This window comes from Patiria miniata, unplaced genomic scaffold (assembly GCF_015706575.1).
Source record: "Patiria miniata isolate m_02_andy unplaced genomic scaffold, ASM1570657v1 HiC_scaffold_12, whole genome shotgun sequence".
Taxonomy (NCBI): Eukaryota; Metazoa; Echinodermata; class Asteroidea; order Valvatida; family Asterinidae; genus Patiria; species Patiria miniata.
The window spans coordinates 514,638-540,293 of NW_024037050.1; the positions used below are offsets into that span (position 1 = coordinate 514,638).

Consider the following 25,656-nt stretch of genomic DNA (forward strand, 5'->3'; position numbering starts at 1 on the left):
GCCCACTCAATTTCGACTTGTTGGAGACAATGAAGCTCCCAAATAAAGAATTTTCAGTCACACAATTTCAGACATTTTGCGCAAGTGTTCCAAATGGCAAGATCGCGGGTTTCGGAAATAAACTCTTGACTTCAACACAGAGACAAGGGCCCACACTACATCAAACAAAACAACACGGTTGTCCTGCCCCCAGATCTGAAAGAGGACAGTGATCCAACTTTTCAGACCCGAGTTCAAGAGGGGGTAAATTTACAACTACTTAACTTTTAAATCGACGAAAGCTGCCCGTCATCTTCTTCACCAGCGACCCTCATCTTCTTCCTCATGGACCTGCACAGGACACACGGACAAAAAGACAGAAAAAAAAGACTGCCAAATATAGGCAGGACTATGTTAATAACCAGTCCCAAATGTACATCTTTCAAAATTCAACACATACATAAATAACACATACACATGCAAAGAAAGAGTTCACTTCAGCCAGACGCGATGCTATTTCGTTATGCTTTTCATGCTGCGCCCACTCAATTTCGACTTTTGTTTGGACAATGAAGCTCCCAAAATATAAGAATTTTCAGTCTCACAATTCAGACAATTTTGCGCAAGTGTTCCAAATGGCAAGATCGCGGGTTTCGGAAATAAACTCTTAGACTTCAACACAGAGACAAGGGCCCACACTACATCAAACAAAACAACACGGTTGTCCTGCCCCCAGATCTGAAAAGAGGACAGTGATCCAACTTTTCAGACCCGAGTTCAAGAGGGGGTAAAATGTACAACTACTTAACTTTTAAATCGACGAAAGCTGCCCGTCATCTTCTTCACCAGCGACCCTCATCTTCTTCCTCATGGACCTGCACAGGACACACGGACAAAAGACAGAAAAAAAAGACTGCCAAATATAGGCAGGACTATGTTAATACCAGTCACAAATGTACATCTTTCAAAATTCAACACATACAAAAAACACATACACATGCAAAGAAAGAGTTCACTTCCAGCCAGACGCGATGCTATTTCGTTATGCTTTTCATGCTGCGCCCACTCAATTTCGACTTGTTGGAGACAATGAAGCTCCCAAAATATAAGTTTTCAGTCGCACAATTTCAGACATTTTGCGCAAGTGTTCCAAATGGCAAGATCGCGGGTTTCGGAAATAAACTCTTAGACTTCAACACAGAGACAAGGGCCCACACTACATCAAACAAAACAACACGGTTGTCCTGCCCCCAGATCTGAAAAGAGGACAGTGATCCAACTTTTCAGACCCGAGTTCAAGAGGGGGTAAAATTTACAACTACTTAACTTTTAAATCGACGAAAGCTGCCCGTCATCTTCTTCACCAGCGACCCTCATCTTCTTCCTCATGGACCTGCACAGGACACACGGACAAAAAGACAGAAAAAAAAGACTGCCAATATAGGCAGGACTATGTTAATACCAGTCACAAATGTACATCTTTCAAATTCAACACATACATAAAAAACACATACACATGCAAAGAAAGAGTTCACTTCCAGCCAGACGCGATGCTATTTCGTTATGCTTTTCATGCTGCGCCCACTCAATTTCGACTTGTTGGAGACAATGAAGCTCCCAAAATATAAGAATTTTCAGTCGCACAATTTCAGACATTTTGCGCAAGTGTTCCAAATGGCAAGATCGCGGGTTTCGGAAATAAACTCTTAGACTTCAACACAGAGACAAGGGCCCACACTACATCAAACAAAACAACACGGTTGTCCTGCCCCCAGATCTGAAAAGGACAGTGATCCAACTTTTCAGACTTTTCAGAGACCCGAGTTCAAGAGGGGGTAAAATTTACAACTACTTAACTTTTAAATCGACGAAAGCTGCCCGTCATCTTCTTCACCAGCGACCCTCATCTTCTTCCTCATGGACCTGCACAGGACACACGGACAAAAAGACAGAAAAAAAAGACTGCCAAATATAGGCAGGACTATGTTAATACCAGTCACAAATGTACATCTTTCAAAATTCAACACATACATAAAACACATACACATGCAAAGAAAGAGTTCACTTCCAGCCAGACGCGATGCTATTTCGTTATGCTTTTCATGCTGCGCCCACTCAATTTCGACTTGTTGGAGACAATGAAGCTCCCAAAATAAGAATTTTCAGTCGCACAATTTCAGACATTTTGCGCAAGTGTTCCAAATGGCAAGATCGCGGGTTTCGGAAATAAACTCTTAGACTTCAACACAGAGACAAGGGCCCACACTACATCAAACAAAACAACACGGTTGTCCTGCCCCCAGATCTGAAAAGAGGACAGTGATCCAACTTTTCAGACCCGAGTTCAAGAGGGGGTAAAATTTACAACTACTTAACTTTTAAATCGACGAAAGCTGCCCGTCATCTTCTTCACCAGCGACCCTCATCTTCTTCCTCATGGACCTGCACAGGACACACGGACAAAAAGACAGAAAAAAAGACTGCCAAATATAGGCAGGACTATGTTAATACCAGTCACAAATGTACATCTTTCAAAATTCAACACATACATAAATAACACATACACATGCAAAGAAAGAGTTCACTTCCAGCCAGACGCGATGCTATTTCGTTATGCTTTTCATGCTGCGCCCACTCAATTTCGACTTGTTGGAGACAATGAAGCTCCCAAAATATAAGAATTTTCAGTCGCACAATTTCAGACATTTTGCGCAAGTGTTCCAAATGGCAAGATCGCGGGTTTCGGAAATAACTCTTAGACTTCAACACAGAGACAAGGGCCCACACTACATCAAACAAAACAACACGGTTGTCCTGCCCCCAGATCTGAAAAGAGGACAGTGATCCAACTTTTCAGACCCGAGTTCAAGAGGGGGTAAAATGTACAACTACTTAACTTTTAAATCGACGAAAGCTGCCCGTCATCTTCTTCACCAGCGACCCTCATCTTCTTCCTCATGGACCTGCACAGGACACACGGACACAAAAAGACAGAAAAAAAAGACTGCCAAATATAGGCAGGACTATGTTAATACCAGTCACAAATGTACATCTTTCAAAATTCAACACATACATAAATAACACATACACATGCAAAGAAAGAGTTCACTTCCAGCCAGACGCGATGCTATTTCGTTATGCTTTTCATGCTGCGCCCACTCAATTTCGACTTGTTGGAGACAATGAAGCTCCCAAATATAAGAATTTTCAGTCGCACAATTTCAGACATTTTGCGCAAGTGTTCCAAATGGCAAGATCGCGGGTTTCGGAAATAAACTCTTAGACTTCAACACAGAGACAAGGGCCCACACTACATCACAAAACAACACGGTTGTCCTGCCCCCAGATCTGAAAAGAGGACAGTGATCCAACTTTTCAGACCCGAGTTCAAGAGGGGGTAAAATTTACAACTACTTAACTTTTAAATCGACGAAAGCTGCCCGTCATCTTCTTCACCAGCGACCCTCATCTTCTTCCTCATGGACCTGCACAGGACACACGGACAAAAAGACAGAAAAAAAAGACTGCCAAATATAGGCAGGACTATGTTAATACCAGTCCCAAATGTACATCTTTCAAAATTCAACACATACATAAATAACCATACACATGCAAAGAAAGAGTTCACTTCCAGCCAGACGCGATGCTATTTTCGTTATGCTTTTCATGCTGCGCCCACTCAATTTCGACTTGTTGGAGACAATGAAGCTCCCAAAATATAAGAATTTTCAGTCGCACAATTTCAGACATTTTGCGCAAGTGTTCCAAATGGCAAGATCGCGGGTTTCGGAAATAAACTCTTAGACTTCAACACAGAGACAAGGCCCACACTACATCAAACAAAACAACACGGTTGTCCTGCCCCCAGATCTGAAAAGAGGACAGTGATCCAACTTTTCAGACCCGAGTTCAAGAGGGGGTAAAATGTACAACTACTTAACTTTTAAATCGACGAAAGCTGCCCGTCATCTTCTTCACCAGCGACCCTCATCTTCTTCCTCATGGACCTGCACAGGACACACGGACAAAAAGACAGAAAAAAAAGACTGCCAAATATAGGCAGGACTATGTTAATATCAGTCACAAATGTACATCTTTCAAAATTCATCACATAAAAAAAACACATACACATGCAAAGAAAGAGTTCACTTCCAGCCAGACGCGATGCTATTTCGTTATGCTTTTCATGCTGCGCCCACTCAATTTCGACTTGTTGGAGACAATAAAGCTCCCAAAATATAAGAATTTTCAGTCGCACAATTTCAGACATTTTGCGCAAGTGTTTCAAATGGCAAGATCGCGGGTTTCGGAAATAAACTCTTAGACTTCAACACAGAGACAAGGGCCCACACTACATCAAACAAAACAACACGGTTGTCCTGCCCCCAGATCTGAAAGAGGACAGTGATCCAACTTTTCAGACCCGAGTTCAAGAGGGGGTAAAATTTACAACTACTTAACTTTTAAATCGACGAAAGCTGCCCGTCATCTTCTTCACCAGCCCCTCATCTTCTTCCTCATGGACCTGCACAGGACACACGGACAAAAAGACAGAAAAAAAAGACTGCCAAATATAGGCAGGACTATGTTAATACCAGTCACAAATGTACATCTTTCAAAATTCAACACATACATAAATAACACATACACATGCAAAGAAAGAGTTCACTTCCAGCCAGACGCGATGCTATTTCGTTATGCTTTTCATGCTGCGCCCACTCAATTTCGACTTGTTGGAGACAATGAAGCTCCCAAAATATAAGAATTTTCAGTCGCACAATTTCAGACATTTTGCGCAAGTGTTCCAAATGGCAAGATCGCGGGTTTCGGAAATAAACTCTTAGACTTCAACACAGAGACAAGGGCCCACACTACATCAAACAAAACAACACGGTTGTCCTGCCCCCAGATCTGAAAAGAGGACAGTGATCCAACTTTTCAGACCCGAGTTCAAGAGGGGGTAAAATTTACAACTACTTAACTTTTAAATCGACGAAAGCTGCCCGTCATCTTCTTCACCAGCGACCCTCATCTTCTTCCTCATGGACCTGCACAGGACACACGGACAAAAAGACAGAAAAAAAAGACTGCCAAATATAGGCAGGACTATGTTAATACCAGTCACAAATGTACATCTTTCAAAATTCAACACATACATAAATAACACATACACATGCAAAGAAAGAGTTCACTTCAAGCCAGACGCGATGCTATTTCGTTATGCTTTTCATGCTGCGCCCACTCAATTTCGACTTGTTGGAGACAATGAAGCTCCCAAAATATAAGAATTTTCAGTCGCACAATTTCAGACATTTTGCGCAAGTGTTCCAAATGGCAAGATCGCGGGTTTCGGAAATAAACTCTTAGACTTCAACACAGAGACAAGGGCCCACACTACATCAAACAAAACAACACGGTTGTCCTGCCCCAGATCTGAAAAGAGGACAGTGATCCAACTTTTCAGACCCGAGTTCAAGAGGGGGTAAAATGTACAACTACTTAACTTTTAAATCGACGAAAGCTGCCCGTCATCTTCTTCACCAGCGACCCTCATCTTCTTCCTCATGGACCTGCACAGGACACACGGACAAAAAGACAGAAAAAAAAGACTGCCAAATATAGGCAGGACTATGTTAATACCAGTCACAAATGTACATCTTTCAAAATTCAACACATACATAAAAACACACATACATGCAAAGAAAGAGTTCACTTCCAGCCAGACGCGATGCTATTTTTTCGTTATGCTTTTCATGCTGCGCCCACTCAATTTCGACTTGTTGGAGACAATGAAGCTCCCAAAATATAAGTTTTCAGTCGCACAATTTCAGACATTTTGCGCAAGTGTTCCAAATGGCAAGATCGCGGGTTTCGGAAATAAACTCTTAGACTTCAACACAGAGACAAGGGCCCACACTACATCAAACAAAACAACACGGTTGTCCTGCCCCCAGATCTGAAAAGAGGACAGTGATCCAACTTTTCAGACCCGAGTTCAAGAGGGGTAAAATTTACAACTACTTAACTTTTAAATCGACGAAAGCTGCCCGTCATCTTCTTCACCAGCGACCCTCATCTTCTTCCTCATGGACCTGCACAGGACACACGGACAAAAAGACAGAAAAAAAGACTGCCAAATATAGGCAGGACTATGTTAATACCAGTCACAAATGTACATCTTTCAAAATTCAACACATACATAAATAACACATACACATGCAAAGAAAGAGTTCACTTCCAGCCAGACGCGATGCTATTTCGTTATGCTTTTCATGCTGCGCCCACACAATTTCGACTTGTTGGAGACAATGAAGCTCCCAAAATATAAGAATTTTCAGTCGCACAATTTCAGACATTTTGCGCAAGTGTTCCAAATGGCAAGATCGCGGGTTTCGGAAATAAACTCTTAGACTTCAACACAGAGACAAGGGCCCACACTACATCAAACAAAACAACACGGTTGTCCTGCCCCCAGATCTGAAAAGAGGACAGTGATCCAACTTTTCAGACCCGAGTTCAAGAGGGGGTAAAATTTACAACTACTTAACTTTTAAATCGACGAAAGCTGCCCGTCATCTTCTTCACCAGCGACCCTCATCTTCTTCCTCATGGACCTGCACAGGACACACGGACAAAAAGACAGAAAAAAAAGACTGCCAAATATAGGCAGGACTATGTTAATACCAGTCCCAAATGTACATCTTTCAAAATTCAACACATACATAAATAACACATACACATGCAAAGAAAGAGTTCACTTCCAGCCAGACGCGATGCTATTTCGTTATGCTTTTCATGCTGCGCCCACTCAATTTCGACTTGTTGGAGACAATGAAGCTCCCAAAATAGAAGAATTTTCAGTCGCACAATTTCAGACATTTTGCGCAAGTGTTCCAAATGGCAAGATCGCGGGTTTCGGAAATAAACTCTTAGACTTCAACACAGAGACAAGGGCCCACACTACATCAAACAAAACAACACGGTTCTCCTGCCCCCAGATCTGAAAAGGACAGTGATCCAACTTTTCAGACCCGAGTTCAAGAGGGGGTAAAATGTACAACTACTTAACTTTTAAATCGACGAAAGCTCCCGTCATCTTCTTCACCAGCGACCCTCATCTTCTTCCTCATGGACCTGCACAGGACACACGGACAAAAAGACAGAAAAAAAGACTGCCAAATATAGGCAGGACTATGTTAATACCAGTCCCAAATGTACATCTTTCAAAATTCAACACATACATAATAACACATACACATGCAAAGAAAGAGTTCACTTCCAGCCAGACGCGATGCTATTTCGTTATGCTTTTCATGCTGCGCCCACTCAATTTCGACTTGTTGGAGACAATGAAGCTCCCAAAATAGAAGAATTTTCAGTCGCACAATTTCAGACATTTTGCGCAAGTGTTCCAAATGGCAAGATCGCGGGTTTCGGAAATAAACTCTTAGACTTCAACACAGAGAAAAGGCCCACACTACATCAAACAAAACAACACGGTTGTCCTGCCCCCAGATCTGAAAAGAGGACAGTGATCCAACTTTTCAGACCCGAGTTCAAGAGGGGGTAAATTTACAACTACTTAACTTTAAATCGACGAAAGCTGCCCGTCATCTTCTTCACCAGCGACCCTCATCTTCTTCCTCATGGACCTGCACAGGACACACGGACACAAAAGACAGAAAAAAAAGACTGCCAAATATAGGCAGGACTATGTTAATACCAGTCACAAATGTACATCTTTCAAAATTCAACACATACATAAATAACACATACACATGCAAAGAAAGAGTTCACTTCCCCAGCCAGACGCGATGCTATTTCGTTATGCTTTTCATGCTGCGCCCACACAATTTCGACTTGTTGGAGACAATGAAGCTCCCAAAATATAAGAATTTTCAGTCGCACAATTTCAGACATTTTGCGCAAGTGTTCCAAATGGCAAGATCGCGGGTTTCGGAAATAAACTCTTAGACTTCAACACAGAGACAAGGGCCCACACTACATCAAACAAAACAACACGGTTGTCCTGCCCCCAGATCTGAAAAGAGGACAGTGATCCAACTTTTCAGACCCGAGTTCAAGAGGGGGTAAAATTTACAACTACTTAACTTTTAAATCGACGAAAGCTGCCCGTCATCTTCTTCACCAGCGACCCTCATCTTCTTCCTCATGGACCTGCACAGGACACACGGACAAAAAGACAGAAAAAAAAGACTGCCAAATATAGGCAGGACTATGTTAATACCAGTCACAAATGTACATCTTTCAAATTCAACACATACATAAATAACACATACACATGCAAAGAAAGAGTTCACTTCCAGCCACCCCAGGATCACCCCTAAAAAAAAAGGACTGCAGCCCATCGCCATTTTGAAAAACGATGCCTACGCTCCATTGCAAAATAGAGCACTTTCAAGGTCCAAATTCGTCAAATTGTTATAGAAATACAAGCTCTCAGTCGTGTGCCCGGCTTCCACCATGCTTGTTTACAAATCCTCAAGTTTATGACCAACAAGTTTCTTTAAAACTAGAGAATTTGAGGGCATGCAAATCGTGATTTGCCTGGCGTAGGCAATTTTTGGTCCAATTACCGGCTTGCAACATGATACATTTATGTAACAAGGGGTTTCAAACCAGAAGACCAGAATTAAAAGAAAAAGTTCTCTATGACAAGAAAGAGCAATTCAGTGTCAAAATTATTCGTTAATTATCGCTGCGTCGACGCTTAGTTCAGTTGACACCGTTATCATGGGCACTGGAAACAATTAAATGTAGTATCCTGACGTTACTCCTATGGTTATGTACAAAGTCTATGTGGAGTGATGAGTGCATCAAATTCGAACTGTTTCTCTGTCCCAAATTCATGTCTTTTGTTACAATGACTGAACTTAATTGAGATGATATATATAAAAAAAATTTAAAACACGAAAGACCGGGCCAGCCATCCCCAAAAATTTAAATATGACCCAACTTTGTCGGGGAAAGAATGTTGCAACCTGACGCTATTTGGCAGTTGTGTACAAAGTCTATGGAGAGTCAAGACAATTTTATAAGTATTTCCTAACAAAATTGGAAATTTTTTTCAGTCCCAGATTCATGTCTTATCATCATTTTTGCAATGACTGACCTTCATTGAGACGATATATGGAGAAAAAAAACAGCGTCAGGTTGCAGCATTCTTTCCCTTGTCGGTCCAGCTTGAACATAATCCATAGTGCAAATAGCCCATAATGTACGTAGTCTGCTGGTTTTTATTTTTTTCGAGAAAACACGGTAAACGTACGTTTTATGGTAATAACCACTGCAGCGATCAAAAGTATACCAATCCGAGTTTGGACGCAAATGTAATTATGCTCGTAAACTACAAAAATCAAACAAAGTAACTTTGCAGTTCCATCCCCTCCCCGCTATAATGTTGGGGATAAAGGAAATTATCTGGTATCTTCCTATTTTCGTACCAAAAAATGAAATTAAACGAAATAGAAACAAGAACATATTTTACGTTTTTTTCTTTTTAAAATTAAATTTCAGGACCACTTTCAAGAATGTGTTTCCATTGTACCTCTTCATTCTTTGAAAAAGTAACCCGAAACCAAAAAAGAAAGGTGATCGGAGATCAAACCGATTACAGGTCACGTATCTGTGAACAGACACACACATGAAACTGCTACAATTATTTGGACAGCACAAAAATGGTGGTTTTAGGTTTTCTGAAGTTCAGTATGGATATGACGCGTCCTTGAACCCCCCCCCCCCCCACCACCCACCGACGACAGCATGTCAAGGCAAGGCAAAAGCCACGGTCCGCTACCGGTAAAAGTAATTTTCTTGTCATCAGTTTATGTTTCTAACCCTATTCCTAAATCCACAAAACTCCTCTTTGCATAATTAAGGATTTTGCAGGATTGATGCGAGACAAAATGTGTTGCTTATTTTGAAGGATACACTTTGTCAAGGACGTCTTGAGCCGGACCTTGTATTGTTTGTGCTCAGCCGTACGTACATTTCGACCCAGACATAAGAATTTGCAGGATTCATTGAAGCAGTGGTCACCCCTCAAAAGGGCCACATTCAAGAATGAACAGATGATTTTGGAGGATTGAGGCTGCTAGGTTGTTTCATGGAGCTTTTATAGCTCCATGGTTGTTTGTAGTTTTTACATGGAGGCGGAGCTTTTTGCCCCTGCTCTTTTTGAATGATTTTCCTTTGGAAAATCGATGGTGCTTTCACTTTTGAATGAGACATCAAACGCAAAAAGTAAAGAATGTTGCATCCTCACGTCACTTTTCTTTCGTCGTACATTACTGAAATGACTGAAGGTCAGTCATTGCAAAAATGTTGAAAGGACATGAATCTGATACTGAGAAACATTGTTAATTCTATAAGAAATTACTTTGAAAATGCACTCAACTTTCCACATATTTCGTTTCAACCGAAGAAGTGGCATCGGGATTCTACATTCTTTCCAAAGGAAAGACTGTTGCATCCTGACGCCACCTTTTTTTTTCAAATTTGACGCCACCTTTTTTTGTTGAAATGTGTTCTCTGAAACTGAACGCAACTTTCCAAAGACGTTGTACACAACCAAACACGTAGGCCTACTTTCTTGGCCGAGCGATTATTTGACTCCAATTACACTAACTTTTAATACTTACATAAACTTTAATTGTTGGGGACTGTTTTTTTTTTTGTTTTTTTCATATACTAAATGTGCGTCGGTGATGTTAGAAGTTATATATCCTTCATACACCATTCACTATGAGGACTCCGATGACCGTGAAATCCTTCCAAGAGGTCCAAGGGATAAATACATGTGTTGATGATCGATTTCATATTCAAATCCAAGATGGCGTTTGCCGCTTTTTCGTGTAACGTTCGCCTCAGGCTGTTCGTCAAACAACAAATAAATCAACAAAAGCAATAGGCCGAAAACTCACCATTACGATCCAACATCTAACGGGTTAGAATGAAAGAGAGAAGTAATATTTATATCCAAATGAAGATAAAAATACTTGCATACAACCGAATGGCGGTAAAACTCGGGGTAGGTCTCGGCAGGAAACGCTATCCGGCATCAAGTTGTACGGGCTGGGAAAGAAAGTGCACTTGCTTATTATTCATAGTATCACCTGTACACGTGTGTAGTCACGCAGTTGACATACCGTGTATTGTGCTAAGCGAACAATACACAAAAAGAAACAAAACAAGACGTGACTGCTTTAAACATCTGCAAGTGGAGATCTCGCCAAACGTAGACAATCAGTAGGCCTATGCACGGCCGAAACAGCTGAGCATTCCAGTCCACCCTCATTAGCCACTGGGTCGAGAATATTCGTCACTTCAGATCAAATTCGTCTAAAATAAGATGTTGCCGAATGGCATCAATCAGAGATCGAATTCGCCTCATATAATTTAAATCAATTAGAGGAATTCGAGTTCTGAATAACATGGTATGGCATAGACGAGACGAAATTCAATACTGCCGGGGACGAAAACGTGCTCATTGTTTGAATTTGCTTTAAAATGACCAAATTGGTCTTGATAAAAGCATATGTTCCTCCATGATAAAAGCGTGTGAAAACTTTTGTGGACGAAATATTAAAGTTGTTGAATTTGAATAAAAATGTTTCAAAATAGCCTGGAAAACCTACATTCGTCCAACAACATCGATTAAGCGCATGCACTTCCAATGTTTAATTTCGTCCGACAACAAATTCAGTTCAAATAAAAGAAGCAAATGCAAACAATGAGCACACGTTTTGTCCCGGAGTATTCATTTATTCAGAAATGAATTTCGTTGAATTAATTTATATAGACAAATTCACTGAACGCTTAAAATCGGGAGGTTAGACGAAAATGATCTGTAATGACGCATACTCTCGACCTGGTGATTAAAGAGGGTGACCAAACTTTAAAACTGAGTTTTGTTAAAAGCGTTTGAAATTGAATAATAAAATTTTGATTGGCGGGGGGAGGGGGGGGGGTACTTGAAAAGGGTACTTGCACATCCGTGCTGAAATGTGACACGTTTTCTCTCTCCGGACACTTGGCCTCCGTAAATCAAAGGGGGCGGGGGGGAGGGGGCTGGTACCATCTGTCGACGGGGGCGACGCTCAAAACCGAAGAGTAAACACACTAACAGACAATATACATGGCGCTATTCAGGGCGAAAAAAGGCACACGTAAAGGTCGCTGTCACGAAAAGGGCACCATTTGTTTTTAAAAGGCACTTTTTCAGAAAAAGGAAAATGTTAACAAAAGAAGGGCACTCTTTATTTTAAATTTCACAGCATGGACCCTGATGTCTCTGTGCATCAGTTATGGCTGTGTTCATTTTTTTATGTAGGGTTTAAAACAATGTTGGGTTTAAAAACCCTTCAAGACCTGTTAAAATGTCAAGCTTTTTTCCCTCCATAGGCCTATCTGCCTGATGTTCCTTCCTTCCAGAAATTGCAAACTTCCACGATGCCGATGAATAAAAACTCAAGCTTTTCTCTCAAATTGTTAGAAAAAAATGACAATTAATTTGCCCACCTGTGATTTGTGTTTGAGGGAGGTTAACTGATATTTTGCGAATAACAAACCGTCTGTTATTCACAAAATATCAGTTAACCCCCCTTAAACACAATCACAGGTGAGCAGATTGTCATTTCGGCAAAGTTATGCCCCTTCAAAGTTTGTGACGTCACAGAAGTGAGGACGGAGAAATTAATTGTAATCAGATATAGCCTATAGGGCCGGGGATTTTTTTTATTATTTAAATCACATTGAGGCCTATTTAAAGAAATCACCGATTTAAATCGTGATTTAAGCACTTGGTTTGTAGGGGTTGTTTTATCTTTCGTTTTTGTTTAGTTTGTTATAATAAATAGGGGTGTTTTTCGGGTTTTTTTTTACTCCAAATCTGTCTGATGTTCCATCCTTCCAGAAATTGCAAACGACCACGATGAGAACAATCAAAGATCGTATAAGGGAAAGATTCGAGGCTCCGCTGTAAAAAATGTGAAGACGGGATGTAGCTGCTCATGAGGAAGGGCGCCGCCACGTTCCAGGTATACACATTCTATATATACAGTCACTCAATGTGATAACCTATATAGTGCAACTAAAGCCACATGTTACATTTCAAAGCAGTTATTTCCCGACAACTTGATTTACCCGATCATGTAGGTCCTTTGTGTGTTGGGGTTTGGGGAAGAGTAATGTGAAGGGGTAAATTGGTTGAAAATACGGCAATTCCTAAGAAATGCAAGTGCATGAGACACAGAATAAGAAAATCCAACCCCATTAATTAGGCTTTAAAAAAATGGTAGATTTTCTTGTAAAAGTTAAAAGTCAAAATCTAAAGTCAAATTGAAAGTTTTGTTGGGAAGTGTCATCTTGGGAAATTGGTGTTTGAAGAGTAACTGCAGTGAATTAAATCCAACAGAATGAACTGTAGTCCCAGAACCGAAAACTTATTTACAAAGTTTGTGAGAAAGCTTAAGCAGCCCTCCCCCCCCCCATAAAAAAAAAAAAATAAGTGGAACTTATAGGGAATAATTATCAGCCATGAAGCTCCCTGTTAGGGATGGTCACCTGTGAAAAAAAACCTGAAACCAAGGTCAGGGGCAGATCCAGGAATTTTCCATGGGGGGGGGGGGTCATCAGCAAAAAAAATCTGGCGGGGGGGGGGGGCTGGTACCATATTTCAATAGGGGGCGCTGTTCAAATTCGACGGTTATTAACACTACATTACAGAATGTGTACCGTATTTTGAACAGGCAGACATTATACCAGTATAATTGTTTTGGGGTGTTACAGCAGGGGGGGGGGGGTCAACTAATTTTTTTGGAATTTGTATGAATTTTTTTTGTGACAGAGCTGGCGATTTTGTATGAATTTTTTTTTGACAGAGCTGCCCCCCCCCCCCACATGAATCCGGGACTGAAAAAACAATTTCCAATTATGTTAGGAAATCCATTGTCTTGACTCTCCATAGCTACTTTGATCACAACCGCTGAGTAGCGTCAGGTTGCAACAGTCTTTTCAGATTTATTTTTGTGAGAGAAGTAATGACGGCAAAGTCACACAGAACAAAATAAAGATGGCGACAATGCCGAAACGAACGGATTTCTGCCTTCTGAAATAGCGCCAGATCATTTTTGATCCGTGAAGAAAGGCTTCCTCCGTGGTTGACGTAGTTGACCGTCATGACCGTAGTCCTATACCTGTGGGCGCTTCGACACGCGATAGTCGAACTAAAGGGTGCAGCACTGCAGATATGAAAGAAAGAGTGTTTTATGCAGCTTAATAGTACTTTTGATAAACCACAGAGTGAAAAGAATTACCCAAAACAGAGATGAACTGACCTAATACTAGTATATGGGGAATACACAAGTAAAAAATGTTAAAATTTAGCGCTCCAGCTAGTGTCACACTAGCCCCATAAATGTGGCCTATTTACTGGACTGCCGCCTCCGTGAACATAGGCCACACATCCACATGTACAAAAACGTGTCGCACTTTGCCAAATTTTGATTTTCACATTTAGGCTTAGTTTGTAGGGTTTTTTTTTTGCTGAAGAAGCATACTCACCCTCTTTATAGGCTAATCAGAAAGTGCTGCCTTTTTCAGATGGCTAATTTTTGTGAAATTTCATGTTGAAATTTTGATACGCAAACGTGTGCAAATGAATCTGGAAATTTCACGAAAAATAGACAACTGAAAAAGGCAGCACTGTCTGATTAGCCTATAAAGAGGGTGAGTATGCTTCTAAAGCAAAAAACCCCTACAAATTAAGCCTAAATGTGAAAATCAAAATTTGGCAAAGTGCGACATGTTTTTGTACATGTGGATGTGCATGTGGCCTATGTTTACGGAGGCAGTCCCGTAAATAGGCCACATTAATGGGGCTAGTGTCACGCACGAAGGCCTATTGCCCAATTTCCGGACACCACCTCCTGTTTTGATGCAAACGATTTTTTTACGACAAATTGTCAGTGTCGTACTCGTCCACGAAGAAGTTCCCTTCTATAGATACTTACTTGAAAAAGTTGAGGAAGAAGCCCCTTTGAACTTCCAAGCAAACAGCTCCAACGTGTGTGGTTATCGTCTTTTTCTTTCAACAACCGCCACTGAAACTAAGTAGTGTTATGTATTTCAATGCAGCTAACTCCACGTGCAACAGCCATAGTAAACAACATTGCGCACTCACGGCTGTTTTGTGCAGCTGACTTTGACATGTAGTAAAGGACGGATCAACGAAGTATCGCACTGAAACACAATCCCTCTGTTTCTGGCGGTAACAACGTGCAGGGAGGAGGAACTGACAGCAGAGGGCAGAGACACGATTCATGTAACAGCCACACGACGGCCTCTGAAATAAAAATCGGCGGCGCCCATTTCAAGTTTCACTCCGTGTGCGAAAACGACGACGACCCGAAGTGCGTCAACCTACCCAAGACTGATTCCACATTTTCCCGTATTTTTTTTTGAACAAACTTTTTGTGTGAACGTTTGTCCTGTATAAGTAAGATTAATATCACCACTCATAGTCCAGCGGATATGTGACAGAAATACTGATGAAATGTGGACTTATTGTATTCATATTGCGTGAAACTTTACGCAGACGTATATTCATGAGATAATTTGTCCCTGAAAGAGGCATAGCAGTCACTTCTTTTTAAATGGGGAGTGGGGGGGGGGGGGGTTGACTCTTTTTGCCCACCGTGAAAAAAAATGTGTGCCTACACTTTCTAAATGAATTAAACTTCATGCAGAACATGAGAACATGAGAACAAACAAAAATCAGGTACTGATGAAGCCATCATTAACTCACCCTTTTAGAGACGTGGTATGTCTTTTAAAAGTGGGGGCGGGACACTCATAAGGCCACCGTGGAAAAATTGTGCCCAACTGTCATAAATTATGAAACCTAACATGTACATTTACATTCATGGAAAAAGGGAAGCCATAATTGCACTGAACTCACCCCCTTTAGAATTAATCGTGGCAGCCACTTAAAATATGGGGGGATGATATCCAGTGTGTAAGGATCGTGCCTACGTTTGATAAACGCATTAAACTTCACACATATGTTTGATCTGGTACACGGTACCCTGTCGAGACATGTGCACAAAAGATTGTATACGTCTCCACAGAGCAATTTCTATAGGTGAATCTCCAAAAAGTTATCACGAAATAGATAAATGGTTTTTGCTCAAAAACTAGGAATTTCCAATCGCAAATTGAAGTATTTTATGTAAGGGTTATTAAGTCCGAATTTCAACCCAGGAAATTAATTGTGGTTAAAAGAGGCGCATTTTGCAGGTACACCTTCAAGCTTGAAAACTTTAGTACACGAGAACAAAGAAATGACTCCACAAGGATGCAAATTCCAGCATGCGTGTTCATGAGAAAACAAATCATGTGTGGAGCCATCATATCACTCACTCACCCTGTTAAAGGGAAATACAACATTTGCAAACATCGAGAAATAAAACTACCAAGTTGTTACGAAATACCTTAATAGGATGTTGGTAATAAATGACAGTCTAAAGCATACTGTAAATTTAGGGCATCTGGTGTGAAGTCATTTCAAATGGTACTTTTGTATACATTTCCAACTTCGGTGGTCGGCCGACCACCGTTGGAAAAACCTAACCCAATTAACCATTTTTTTTTTCAGTCCAAATTTTGTTTGCTATTGGTTCCATGTTCATGAACGGGTGCAGGCAAGCTAGACTGGTTCCCTTACCTTACAATTTCCGGCATTTTTTTTATCCTTTTCATCTGTAGTGGAGTCTGGGAACCAGACTACTTGAACAATTTTGTTTTTCTTGGTTTTTCCAGCATTTTCGAACCGGCCACGAGGGTACATTGCTCCTTTTTCACATCATAGTGGTTTTCTTATCCACTTTACACATGATGCTTCCTTAACGCAAACCTCCCATTCTTTGATCTTCCAGTACTAAATGTTCACTGCATTTCTGTCTAATGAGTATATCAAGTATAAATCTCCATATTTTTTTAAGCTTCATGTCCAACCATTTGCTTTTGATAATGTCATTGTATATTTATATAATATAAAACTGTGGTGCATTATCAATTTTTGCAGTAATTATAGAGACAACAAGAATGTCAGTTGAAGAAGACTTAATCTGTTAAAGATTGCAAAATGTAGACTGTATGGACGAGTATTAAATGTTTACTGAAAGAACTATAAAGTAAAGTAGGTGCTCAAAAGATTAATTTTATTTTAGGTCTTGTCGTAATTAGAATCTGTTGTTTGGGTTATTGGTCTGCACCGTGGAATTAGTCTAGAAATTAAATTTTTCTAATGTGCACAAAACATGTACAAGTTTAGTTTATCATTTTAATTAGGGACAAAAGTCACAATGAGTAACATTGCCACGTTATGCTAAGTGACAGGACTTTCATTTTAGTAATGCTGTTTGTAGTTACTTCTTCAAATGTTCAATGTGTCAATTAAATTATTGCACATTTCCCCTTCAACTCCATCACTGGCGGTGACACATAACACTGAACTTTTGAAGAAACAGATTTATATACTTTGATTTTGGAAGATAACAAATATCAATGATGAATTGCGAACAAATAAAGCAGATGCTGAATTGTGGTTCAACTTTTATTTTCTTAGAAGTAAAATATGATCAAATAGCATGCTTGTGGTGGATTGCAGAATACAATACATTATTTTCTAAATTTGACCCATGTCATTTTTCTCTCTAGCTTTTCTGAACTTGCAAGGATACCAGGTCATGTTTTCTTTTTGTACCCTATTTATATATAAAAAGGGGGTTAAACAAAAATGATAAAATCGCACTTTCCATTTATACTTTCATTTCCTTTTTATACTTTCCTATACATGTAATACCAAACACATACTCCGCATGGAAAGGAACGAGAGAGGTGAAACAGATGGTGCAGCTTGACTAAAATGAATGCTGGGAATACCTAGGAACCAATATTGTATATTTCAACCAATCTGATATTTAGAGTGTATAGCTTATAGGAATAACCTGCTTGGAAAAAATGACAACATTCATTGAGAGAGTGCAACTGGTTTCAGTATTTCAACAAGCCAATGTTGCAATCAACAAAATTAAATTAATGCTTGAAATCTCAACATTGTGGCAAAGCTACCCATTGAACACAGATTAAATCAAATCAGGCTTTGCCCTTCACCGACGTTCAAACCCTATGTACTCAGTGTGTTACCTCCCGAGTGAAAGTTGGAAAAATCACTCGGGTGGGACTCGAACCCACGACCTCCTGCTTTCTTGTACAGATGTCTCACCACTCGACCACCGAGCTAACGGGATTGGTTGGCTGGTTCGAATCTGATGTACATAGCAGCGGGTAAACTATTATGCGGTGAACACAGATTGGAAACAAACATGCATTATATGGATGAAAAATCTCAATTGCCGAGTTAATGCAGGAGGCGTTGGAGCAAGTCATTTAATAGAATATCACCATTTAAACGCACTGACCCTAAAACCTGTTTCGTCCCCAAAAAGCAATCAATTTATTGTGTATTCTGACTGTTTGGAACAACAAAGAAAATGACACATAATACTTGTTTCAACAGCTGTCAACAACTGTAATACACAATATCTTTATTAACAACCCTGCTTAGGCAAACAATATGACTTATAAAATCAACTTTTTTTTGTAAAGACGGGCCTTCAAACGGACTTTGTTTAATATTTTTAACTTTTAAACTGAGGTTTTATCGCTGGTGATGTTGGAAGACAATTGTGACGACGATTCTCGAAATCGTAATTTGTTGGGCGAAAGTGGTACTAGGGTCATTGCGTTTAAATGGTGAGATTTACAGATTGAGCAATTTCAGATGTTTTTCATCTGAAAGTAGTTTATGAAATTGGCTTTCCAGTCATTCTTTTTGGTGCTACATATTTTTTTTAAATATGAAATATATTTTTGGGGGGGTTTGGGTCCCGCTTTTTTGACTCGTTCGTTGCAAAAGTATTTGTATATCGAGGTATTAATAATTTATCAACTCTTTTTTTATTGATTATTTAAGAGAGAAATATCGAGGAGAATAGTTGAGGAGACGAACCATCTTGGCTAGGAGGATATTTTTTAGAAGGGAATTATGGAGGAGACTAACCATCTTGGCATGGAAGATATTTTTTTTTAGAAAGGAATTATGGAGGAGACCAACCATCTTGGCCATAAGAGGATATTTTTTTCAGAAGGGAATATGGAGGAGAATAACTGTCTTGGCTAAGATATAGAAGGGAATTATGGAGAAGACTAGCCATCTTGGCTGGGAGGATATTTTTAGAAGGGAATTATGGAGGAGACTGACGATCTTGGCCAGGAGGATATTTTTTAGAAGAGAGGCGAAGCCGAGTGGAATGGAACATTCATAAATCATGCCTTGTGGATAACTAAGGGCGCTGTTTCTTTGATGTCATTTCAGGGAGACACTGTTCTCATTAGCTGTTATTCTGTAGAAATTCTGAACCTAAATTGTTTTATTGAAATATTTGTGAGAAAGGTTTGTTCATTGGCTTACTGCCATGTATTGACATAACAACGAATTACTAAAGAAAAATTGCGACAACGAGATATCCAAATTTCTGGCAACTTTTTGTACAACACCAATTGCAACATTGTGGTTTCTGTCTGATATGACATCACACTTTCGCTCTTTAATATGGAAATTTGTATCAGCATAAAAAAAACAGAAAAACACTAAAATACACTTAAAAACGGCAGAATGAAAATTGAAAATAGGGCTAAATGGGACAGATTGGTGCATTTCCAAGGATTGCATTAATCGTAATCCTAACTCTATATCCATGTGTGAAATATCATGTCAAACAAATTTGAAGGATAGAGGACTGTTTGAGTTAATATTATTAATGTTTATATAAAAGTGTTGCGATAAATCAACAATTAAAAAAAAATTCACTTGATTTTTGTTTTATTTTTCTATATTAGGGGCTATTGGTGGTATACCTAGATTTCAGGATGGTTCTTATGGAAGAGGATTCTTAAGGTGAAAGTGATCGTTGAGGTTATCGGTTTGAACTCAAATTGTTGTTATGAAGCTTTCTGGGTGGGATTTAGGCGAGAGAAAAATTGTGTTGGCTATTTACATTATATTTAATGTACTGTTGAAACAAAAGAAACTATTTATTTACAAAAATAACATGTAGAATTGCAGAAGGCTGAACAGTCTAATAGTCGAGCCATTCTTGCCTCTTCAATTGTGTTGTAGGTTTGTGTGCTTAGTCTATGGGAGAGTATTAAACAGGGACAAAGGGAAATACAAAGCATTGTTCTCGGGAGTATAGTAAAACAAGAGTGAGTGCACTGTGTGTGTTATTTCTGTGACATTCGCCTTTAATGATGCTTGAAAAAATGTTAGTATTGTGATTGGAAGTAGAGTGTACGTATGTGAAATTTTGGAATGGTTTGTGGTAAAAAATGTAATTTATCGTATTGTAATGTATGGTGGTTGATGGAAATGCATAGGTCTGAGAAGTATACTGTGATTAGTATGGATTTTGGATAGATGTGGGCGAGTAGTTTGATGAGATGTGTACGGTTGAACTCTTTGGTGTTTCACATGATGATGAAGCCGTCGTCCATGTATCTTTGAAATATAAAAATGTTTGGATATTTGTGATGATTATGGAAGTTGTATTCTCTGTGAGCTAATATGAGGTTTGAGAGTTGTGCTGAGTGGTATGATCCCATTTGTATCGCCAGATTCTGTTTGAAGATGTGATTACCTATTTTGAAGTTGCTGTAATTGCTGGTGAATGTATGTAGTTCTTTGAAATATGTGTGAAATTCTGGAGGGTATTCCAGCAAGGTGGCAAGTTTGAGAAGTGTGTTATAGATATCTTGTGGTGCATTCTAGCATGGGGAAATACTCATAGTACTTATTTGAATAAATTATAAATAGTACAGAAGAAGCTGATGAGAGTCATCACAAATTGCGGTTCCAGAGAACACTCTGCGCCCCTTTTTAAACAATAAAAAAACACTAAATATTTTTGAACTGTACAAATACCATCTAGGAATCCTAATGTTGAAATTCGAAGGTAACCTACTACCTACAAATATCAGGTCCATGTTTGTGAGGAATTTAGATGTCAATTTACATAACACACACACAATTCACATTGGTAAGGCTAGGACTGCATCATTCATGAAAACAGTTAGACACCAAGGCCCCCTTCTCTGGAATCAGCTTACACCTATACCCTTCTTCTGGACTGTGCATAAATTCAAAAGATATCTAAAAAATCTACTTATTTCCGGTATTATATAAGACATGCATCCATAATTCACATCTGTATCAGTCACATTCCATTAAAATCAAATGTTATATTGTAAATCAGTATATTTCAATTTCCTTCAGTTTTTCTACTATTATGCCAAGTAATTAATTAATTAATTTATTGATCACTGATTTAATTTATAGCTTTAATTATTGTTTATTTCATAAGTTATTCACAAACGGGACAGGCTCTGTATAAGCTTAGGCTTTTTTCCTGGTTCCCACATCTGTCACCATTTATGTTTAATTGATCAAAGTGTTGTACATGTATTAGCATTCTATTAAGTTTAGTTATTGTTGTAGAAAATAAACTGTTGCATTAGCATTATATTAATTTGTGACAAATGCAAAATAAAACAATAAAATGCAATATAATGTTGGTATGTAAGCTTTCAAAATCTAATGTAATCAAGAAAAGGTCGTCGTGGTAGTGGATGTCTAGGGTCTTAAGAGCTTCAACAATTGTAGTGAATTTGTGATAATTGGCCATGGAAAATGGTTTTCAAAAAATATTGTTTAAAAATGCAATAAACTTTTAAATATTGAGTCTCACTTCACCAATGTCAGTGTCAGCTGAAGAAGATGTAATCTTTTTCCTCAACGAGGTTTAGAGAAGCCAAGTTGCTCTCAAAACTGCCACCAGTAAGGTCCTGATTGTCAAAAGAAAATTACAAAGTTATTTCATGTTTAAGCGTTATTATACTGAAAAATGTAGATAGCAGCAGCTGCATATGTTCAATGCTAAAACTGTAGAGTAAAGTAGGGGCTCAAAATGTAACTGTCATTTCAGGTCTCGTAGTGATGAGAATCTATTTTTTTTGTTATTGGTTTAAATTGGAAATGGAATTCTCTAGAAATTATACTTTTCTAGTTTACACAAAACATGTACAAATTAAGGTAATCATGAAATTCCTCATTCAGTTTGATTTGGGGAAAATGGTAATTAGTAACAATGTCAGATTATGTATATGGTAGTGTATCCTCGACCCTCCATTATCTGCGCAGGTAGCGCTTGCATACGCGCGCGTTGTCACACACAAATTCAAGGTAAATGCGTAGAAAAAGGACCACGTAGCCTTAGGGGGTCTGACAATACAAAAATGTACAAAGCAAATTTAATTGTGGACAGAAATCGACAATTTTTCTGCAGAGCGTTTTTAAAGAAATAAAATACCTACCATTTTGACACAGATGATAAAAGGTGGTGCAGCCAGACTGAAATGAACAATCGGCACACGTGGCTTTGGAATAACCTGCATGAAAAAAAGGAATGTTATTTGTAATAAAAAGCCGTATCCTCTATGAGAGATCCCGTTTGCTATTTCCCAGGTTTGCAGCATTCCTTATGTTGCTAGCATCGTGACTTTGGGCGTGATCCATGGCTACATGGCATATAAAGGTTTAGACTAGCACCCCTTGAACAAAGACATTGACAAAATGGGGAACCGCCAACACAGCTCAGTTGGTAGGGCACTGGAATGGCAGTCCAGAGGTCAGGGGTTCAAACCCTGCTCCAGTTAATTTCTTTGTTCAACTGTTACAAATGATGTTTGAAAAATGCAGTACCTTCACTCCGAGAGGACTCTTAACCAGTTCACGCCGGGATTATTTTGACCAGAATGGAACGAGGCCCTGGAAACAGCACACTCATGGGGCAGCACACTCATGTTTCCAGCCTCGCTTGCTGCAAGCGGGTCGCTGATGGATATTTGTGTGTGTGTGTGTGCAGTGGCGTAGCCAGGATTTTTTCATGGGGGGGCATCAAGCAGGGGCGTCAATTGCTTCTCAAAAGTGGGGGGGGGGACATACCTTGATCATAACTGATGCAAGCGCGAAGCGCGAAGCCCTTACGGCGTGGGGTTCGGGGCCTGCTTAAGGGCCCCGAAAAAAAAATTGGATTCTAGATGTTCTGTGATGTGATTTGAAGCAATTTCTTACAACGTTCCTCCGTGCTTTAACTAATATTTTTTTGGCAAAAGATAATCATTTGAACATCGTTTTCGAGGTTGGAGACATTGAATCAGCTATTGGTATTCTGAGCTATTGGCGTGGGGTTCGGGGCCCGCTTAAGGGCCCCGAAAAAAATTGGATTTTCCATGCTCTGTGGTGTGATCTGAGGCAATTTCTTACCACTTTAACCAATAATTATCTTAGCACAAAAGATAATAATTTAAACATAATTTTCGAGGTTTTCTCAGCTAAAGGCATAAGAAAATTTAGTGAACATTGTTTTCGAGGTTGGAGTCATTGAATCAGCTACCAGAATTCTGAGCTATAGGCGTGGGGTTCGGGCCCGTTTAAGGGCCCCGAAATATTTTGGATTCTAAATGCTCTGTGGTGCTATCTGAGGCAATTTCTGACCACTTTAACCAATATTTTCTAAGCAAAAGATACATTGTAGTACATAATAGGGCCAATGGCGTCATGTAGATCAATGATAATTTTTTTAGAAACTCAAAATCTCAGTGGGGGGGGGGGGGCGACTGGGGGGGCGACAAGGTTTCATGGGGGGGGCGGTTGCCCCCCCACGCCCCCCCCCCCCCCGGTGGCTACGCCACTGTGTGTGTGTTTATCTGTCATCCGTTCCAAATACTGCAAAACCTTTGCAGATATACACGTTATCCAGCGCAAACTGGTTAAGAAAACTGTGAGATCAGTGTTTCTAGCTAATGAGGTCTTTTTAACACAAAACATTACATTCCATACATGTTAAGGCTATTATCAACAAAAGAGTTATGCTTTTCATGCTGCATCTACTCAATTTCGACTTGTTGGAGACAATAAAGCTCCCAAAATATAAGAATTTTCACTCGCACAATTTCAGACATTTTGCACAAGTGTTCCAAATGGCTAGATCGCGGGTTTCGGAAATAAACTCTTGGACTTCAACACAGAGACAAGGGCCCACACTACATCAAACAAAACAACGCGGTTTTCCTGCCCCCAGATCTGAAAAGAGGACAGTGATCCAACTTTTCAGACCCGAGTTCAAGAGGGGGTAAAACTTACAACCACTTAACTTTTAAATCGACGAATGCTGCCCGTCATCTTCTTCACCAGCGACCCTCATCTTCTTCCTCATGGACCTGCACAGGACACACGGACAAAAAGACAGAAAAAAGACTGCCTAAAATAGGCAAGAACAATGTTAATACCAGTCACAAATGTACATCTTTCAAAATTCAACACATACATAAATAACACATACACATGCAAAGAAAGAGCTCACTTCCAGCCAGACGCGATGCTATTTCGTTACGCTTTTCATGCTGCGCCCACTCAATTTCGACTTGTTTGAGACAATAAAGCTCCCAAAATATAAGAATTTTCAGTCGCACAATTTCAGACATTTTGCACAAGTGTTCCAAATGGCTAGATCGTGGGTTTCGGAAATAAACTCTTAGACTTCAACACAGAGACAAGGGCACACACTACATCAAACAAAACAACACGGTTGTCCGGCCCACAGATTTGAAAAGAGAGCAGTGATCCAACTTTTCAGACCCGAGTTCAAGACGGGGTAAAATTTACAACTACTTAACTTTTAAATCGACGAAAGCTGCCCGTCATCTTCTTCACCAGCGACCCTCATCTTCTTCATCATGGACCTGCACAGGACACACGGACAAAAAGACAGAAAAAAGACTGCCTAAAATAGGCAAGAACAATGTTAATACCAGTCACAAATGTACATCTTTCAAAATTCAACACATACATAAATAACACATACACATGCAAAGAAAGAGTTCACTTCCAGCCAGACGCGATGCTACTTCGTTACGCTTTTCATGCTGCGCCCACTCAATTTTGACTTGTTGGAGACAATAAAGCTCCCAAAATATAAGAATTTTCAGTCGCACAATTTCAGATATTTTGCGCAAGTGTTCCAAATGGCTAGATCGCGGGTTTCGGAAATAAACTCTTAGACCTCAACACAAAGACAAGGGCCCACACTACATCAAACAAAACAACACGGTTGTCCTGCCCCCAGATCTGAAAAGAGGACAGTGATCCAACTTTTCAGACCCGAGTTCAAGACGGGGTAAAATTTACAACTACTTAACTTTTAAATCGACGAAAGCTGCCTGTCATCTTCTTCACCAGCGACCCTCATCTTCTTCATCATGGACCTGCACAGGACACACGGACAAAAAGACAGAAAAAAAGACTGCCTAAAATAGGCAAGAACAATGTTAATACCAGTCACAAATGTACATCTTTCAAAATTCAACACATACATAAATAACACATGAACATGCAAAGAAAGAGTTCACTTTCAGCTAGACGCGATGCTATTTCGTTACGCTTTTCATGCTGCGCCCACTCAATTTCGACTTGTTGGA

The 25,656-nt window shown here is 39.8% G+C and overlaps 1 long non-coding RNA gene across 1 annotated transcript; it reads right to left on the minus strand.

The window, feature by feature from the left end:
- Positions 1-19,392: 19,392 nt before the first annotated feature.
- Positions 19,393-25,399, minus strand: LOC119744378. The gene is made up of 3 exons (XR_005273562.1): positions 25,378-25,399; positions 22,492-22,566; positions 19,393-21,963 (listed from the first exon to the last, which is right to left on the minus strand). It is a non-coding gene; the product is annotated as an uncharacterized LOC119744378 (long non-coding RNA).
- Positions 25,400-25,656: the final 257 nt, after the last annotated feature.